Below are 6,223 nucleotides of genomic sequence, written 5' to 3' on the forward strand. Positions count from 1 at the left end.
CTATGGTATTGATGCTTAAAATATGTCACTAAATGTGACATTACGATGTGTTTTTTTCTCTTTTCTCAAGCTAATTTTTGGTCCCATGCAGCGTCACAGTAACTGATCAGAGACGAGAGGTTTCTCTGTGCACAGCTAAGCAGCTTTCACCTATTGCAGCCTGCATGTGATGCATTTAGGGTACGTCAGTATATTGTAGTGTCAATCGATGAGCAGATATTCATCCAGTGGGAGTTTTGGATACAGTTTTATTTATATTGTCAGCCACAGAGATGCTGTGAATTCAGGCGAAAATTGTTTTAAGTCTTATTTTGTTGCAAACATTTTAAATTAGCCGGAATGTAACACAACATAGAAGTGAAAAATCTTCAAGTGCAATAAAAATATTTACAACTTGGAAATATATCAGCTGTACAAAGGATGATGTCGATCAAAAGACAGCCACTTTGTCTACAGTTGGTGCAACTAGGATTTGTTTGACAGATTTATATGCAATACGAAGAAAAAATACTGTTATGCATGCCTTTGCCAATATATTACGATGCAAAAAAAGGTTTAAAAAGGCATTTGTCAGCTTTTCTGTATTATTTTTTAAGTTTGGATGCAAATGCAATTTAATTTAAAAAATCTATTTAATTCTTTACAAATATAGTTATTCAGGTCTTCTCGTGAATATTCCAGCATTTTTTTCATATTGCGGGAAAGCAAAATATCGCAGTGTCAGTTTTTTCCCACATTGTGCAGCCATAATACTGATTAACTTCAGGTTTTTGACAGGCAGAGAAATGTTAACTCAGCATCTAACAAAAAAGGCCCGAAGTGCTAAACAGCTCTAAGTTCCTTTCCTGCTGCAGACTCGCATCCAGGTCAATGTTCATTAGAAAACACAGCACTCAGTTCTACAGACAGTGTAACTGGATATTAAGTCAATAAAAAAGATGAAAGTGGAAACAAACAGACTCAGGTTCGCTTTAGGCTGCAGAAAGTATCCGTGTGAGTCGACAAATCCAAAAACTGAGTTCAAAAACTGTCTTGGTCCCAAGGCCAACTCCACTTCACTGAACTCACTCAGAAAAGTGCAAAGAAACTGAACGAAATCAGAGTTTTACCAACACGTACACAGTTATATCAACACACGATGCTAACAACTAACTGAAAAATCATTAAGAACAACATTTCCGGGTGAATGCTTATCAAACTAAAAACAGTTTAATCATCGTAGGAGAATTAAATACGGCCTAACCATGCATGTTAATGCCGCTGCTTTATCTCCCTTTTATTTAGCGCCTCACTAAACCTCAGCCTAGGAATTTATTCAGCCTCACATACAGGCAAAGTTTGAGTCAACTCCGCTAATCTGCAGTAATTAAATGCAGGAATGGCGTTATTTCCATATCTGGTCTTTTAACAGCACTCATGAGCACTGTTTAGTAGAATCTGGCAGGCGGTAATATCTGAAGGTTGTTGAATTAGACGATGAAAACACCCATCAGTGCTTCAGGTGACAGATAGAAGAGGATTAATGAGTGTGTGCCTGTAATTAAATTCTCTCTGATTCTGGATAACGACATGCTAATTGGATCTAGAGAGCTCCGTCACTTTGACCGAGGTCAGGAAAGAAGAGCAGCTCATTATGAAGCTGGAGCTCCTCAATATGCAGCTGACACACGTGGTTAACTGCAGTGACCACTGAGCTGCTGACTCCACGCCAATCTGCATTTCAATCTCACTCTTTTTCACCTCGTTTATGAACAAAAACCACAATATTCCATTAGTGGGGTCCTCTGTGAACTCTGTGGTTGTAGACTTGTTGTCCCTGACTCATTTCATCTGCTTCCTGTTGAGCTGAACAGGAGATCACGACCCTGTGAGGCCAACAGAACTTCACCACCTCTCAACAGCAGAAAAGATCATGTCTGGAGCAAGAGTCTTAACTCTCATGAAGTGGCTTTCCACTGCAGGACCTTGGGGCAGATGTGAGGTGGTGTGAATGCTAACTAGAGACGCTCTGTTAGACCCTCTTTCAGCCAGAGTGTGAGTGGAAAATTTCTAGACTGCACAAATACCAAATTTTTTTAAACGCCTCACATCACGATCTCAAAGCATAACCCGGGAAGGAGCCGAGCAAATCTGCTGAGCTGTAATTTTATTTGTTAGAGTTATAGCTAAAAAAATACAGTGCATGCTGTGAAGGATTTGTATGGACTATGAATGGTACTTGTCCACAGTGGTGTTTTTAGACACTGCTTCCCAACATTGGCTGCTTGATGTGAGGATAGATAATTGACAGCGTTCCTTCAACCACAATCAACAAAGAATTCAACTTGTCACAGCCACGCAAACATTGGCTGCATCTGATGTAGGGCTGCGTCTATCAACAGAGTCTTATAAATATGTTTTTTTTAATCTTTGGTCCATTTAAACTGCTGGTACTGAAGCTGATAGAACACAAATAAGAAAACTGATCAGTTTATTAGTGTAGATTACAGAGAATATTCAATCGGTAACATTGGTTTCACTTTGATTTGGCTTTAAATTAAAGTGATTTCCTTCATTGTGAGACAGTGTCAGACCTACATGCACTTCAATACAATGTCATGTTTGAATATATGAAGTTTATAGCTTTATTGTGCACGTCTGTTATTAGCTGCATTGATCGATAATATAAATACATTAACACACGTTTAACAGTTTTCTACCTTAGATCATTTCCAGTTGCAGCTTTTTCCCACCATACATGTTTATGTTCCTCATCATTCTCCATTAAAACAACCTGTTGACTGAAGCAGTTGAACAGCATCAGTTCATTTAGTGCAGAAAACAAGCCAAATGTTTGTTAAACTTCCTGTTTGTGTGACGAGTTTGAAGTAGAAAGTCTGAGTTGACAAAGAAAGTTGAAAACCACCTTCATAACTGTTAACTCTGACTGAGGTTTTAGTTTTTGTTTACTCGCACAAAGAAAGTCTGACTATGTTGAACTGTGTTCATAGTTCAGCCTCTGATCTGATAAATGCTGTCAACACTAGAAAAGCTGCACCGGTTAAAATAGAAGCACCACGTCAATTTAAAAGCCCCCTGTACTTGATTATAGGTCCGGGTCCATATAGGATGAAGTCTGGATCTGAACTTGAGGTCTAGTATGTAGTGGATTAAATGAAGCCTCGAAGAATTTTAGTAATCAAATTACTCGAATAACTCGAGGAATCGTTTCAGCCCTAATCTAATTGGACAATAATTTACTCAAAGTCTGCCTGTTCTTGGATATTTAAACCAAACCAAGATGGTGGCTCGTTTTGGCAACTTTTTCTGTAATTACAGTTCATCAAAATGTGTTTCTGAAAACATTTGAGGTGAGAAATAAGCCAACCAGTTGCTAAATCTGAATTCAATTTGTATCACACCCAATGCTCCTTATTTACATAAAGTACCCCAGACTTCATCATCATGCAAACTTTTCTCGAAACACAACACGATGCTACTGGAATGCTGTGCACAATGGTTCACAGTGACACTACATGGGAAGCGTTGATGTGACCGATCCCGTGGACACGTACCATGACTGTGAATTTTCACCGTTCCACTCCACTTGCATGTCCTGCTTTTAGTGTTTCTGTTTCCGTTGCGTTGTAGAGTGCTCTGAGGGCACCAAAACAACAACAAATAGTTCTATCTAGTATCTTAGGTTTTTTAGCACGTAGGAAACACAACAATGAGGGTTGGTTACGTTAGTGTATTTGGTGAATTTTACGTTGTTCATGCTGATGTTACAGAAGAGAAGACTACAAAAATGATGCTAGTTGTCCGAGTTTTTGCCAATTAGCAGTTGTGTTTTCCACTTTAAACCAATGAGTGTTGAGACCCGCACAGCCGTTTTTCAGGTCCACTCAGGAGGTTGGTTCTGATAATAGGTGTCATTTTAGCACTTTATATTTAAATTAACACACTTTTCAAACTCGCCAGCACATCTTCAGTTTTAAAGGTCACAGGGCAGGAAAGGAAATGAAAATTTAATTTATTGTAGTTATAATTTCTGATTGATTTTAATCTCCTCCTTAATTGGTCGGGTTCCTGTGCACTTTGTCCAATAAAAGCCTGTTTGAAATTATTTATTGCATTTCTTTATTCAAGGGCAAAGGCTATTCAGTAATTGGGGCAGCAGTAGTTCAAACAGAGCACTGAGGCTGCATTTGGTTTGGCTGCTTGGCGTCAGATATATGCAGGATGTTTTACAATGATGAGCTCATTCACAGGTCTGTGGTGACTAATGTTCACTTCTATTCATTCAGGTAACCAGAACAGACATTATAACCTGACACTGTTACTCTAATGCTTATGCTGTTTGCTGATATGAGCTTTTCCTTTGTGACAGTTTGATTCATAAGTAAATAATTTGCACATCCTCTGCAGCCACATGACCTGAGAGTCAGCAGGTTGTCAAAGAAACACCGATTCAGAGGCCTAATCATGTGGTTTCCTGGGTTCAGGCTTTATGCCGGGGTCCGAGCCAAGTATCCGCCGTTGGTCTGCTGGTGCTTCCATGCGTTGCTGATGGCATGTTTTGGTTCAGTTCTGGTGTAAATTATCCAGGAAGGTTTGGCTGCATCGCTGTTGGCTGTTACCTGATTCCCTGCTGTTGGGTTCAGTATGTGATGAACATGAATTACTGGCATTTATGGGTCAGCAGAGTGTTCAGGTGCTGCTCTGCTGCAGTATCTCTCAATGTAATTTACAAGAGACAGGAGCTACAATGGAGTGTTTCAGTGTGTCATATTGTAAAAATCCTCTTACATTGTGTTTTGTGGTTGATATAAACTTGGTAATGTAAACTAAAAGCTATTAAGATGCGAAGATGTTTACTTCTTTGCTAGTTTGCCGAAACAGAATGACCAACAGTCCACCAGGTGTGTTTACTTTCTGCAAAGCACACCAAACGTTCTGCTGGTGGCTGCAAGAGTGAACACAACAGTCTTCATGCACTCCCGAGATCTGAGGAACTGAAGAAAAAGTAGATGACTTTAATTATTGATGAAGCTCTTAGTTTTAGCACGTTGTGTGGCTAATGTGGCTAACATGGCAGGTCAGACCTCTGAAAACACTGATGGACATTCAGAGATAATAAAAGCTTTAATTTATTACAATAAACAAAAGGGCTAGGTGGGTTGCTGTTTTCGAGTTGCCTGTTATGCTTCAGTTCTACCTAAACTCAGCTGCTATTTCACTGTATCTGCTAGCTTCTCTCCTGCTCTCTGTGCTCATATATACTGCATTTTAATACAGCTTAATTCAAACTAAAGGTTTTGTCATTTACATATTTTTCTGTTTTGGTTGTGAGACAATAGAACAAATACGAAACACTGACTGAATACAGCTCATTGAGACTACATGTTAACCCGTTGTCACTTCAGATTCATCTCCAAGCTCCTGTTCTGCAGCTAAAATACTGATATTACAACGATGTCTGACAAATTCACCAAACACAGGAGTTAAAAATGACAGTGCTGTGATTTTAGAGATATTTCCATGAAAACTGGTCACTCAGAGAAAAAGTTAAATGATGGAAAATCATAGTCCCTAGGTGTCAGCAGCTGTTTTTTTGTACATATATAGTATATGCAGCACGGACGTCCACGCTGTATCATAAACGCAGACATCTGCGCTATATCGTGCATATATAATATATGCATATACTATACAACACAAAACACAGGGAGATCAAATATTTTCTGAGCTGAATGTAAATTACTATATAGCTCTTAGCTTCTTATTCAATGATCCCATTCCTTCTAAAGTTCTTTCCTTTGTTTCTTGGTAGATGCAGCGTATAAATCATGATTTCCATGGAACGTATGTGGCTGACAATTCTTACGAAAACATCCATAGTTGGAGGGTCTCTTCATAAACAGCATTTACTTGTGGCTTTTTTGGATGCAGACGTATTATATTTTAACTGGCCGCAAAAATATCTGTCAATATGCAAAATATGGGTCTTTCAGTGAGGCAGCTTTTGTGCAGCATTGTGGAGGCTGTATATCATTATTGTGACATGTCAAAGTTTTGACCTGACATAGCCGCTCTGTAACTTCGTCCTTCTTTGAATTGTGCCCTGCTTATGCTGAAATCGGAGGTGCAGTTGTAAATTATCCTGCAGTTTACCTGCTGATAACGTAGTCTCCCACACCTTTCCTCTTTGCCGACATGTGAATGGCCGCTTTCAAAGAGATAA

The sequence above is a fragment of the Amphiprion ocellaris genome, chromosome 7 (genome assembly GCF_022539595.1).
Source record: "Amphiprion ocellaris isolate individual 3 ecotype Okinawa chromosome 7, ASM2253959v1, whole genome shotgun sequence".
Classification (NCBI taxonomy): domain Eukaryota; kingdom Metazoa; phylum Chordata; class Actinopteri; family Pomacentridae; genus Amphiprion; species Amphiprion ocellaris.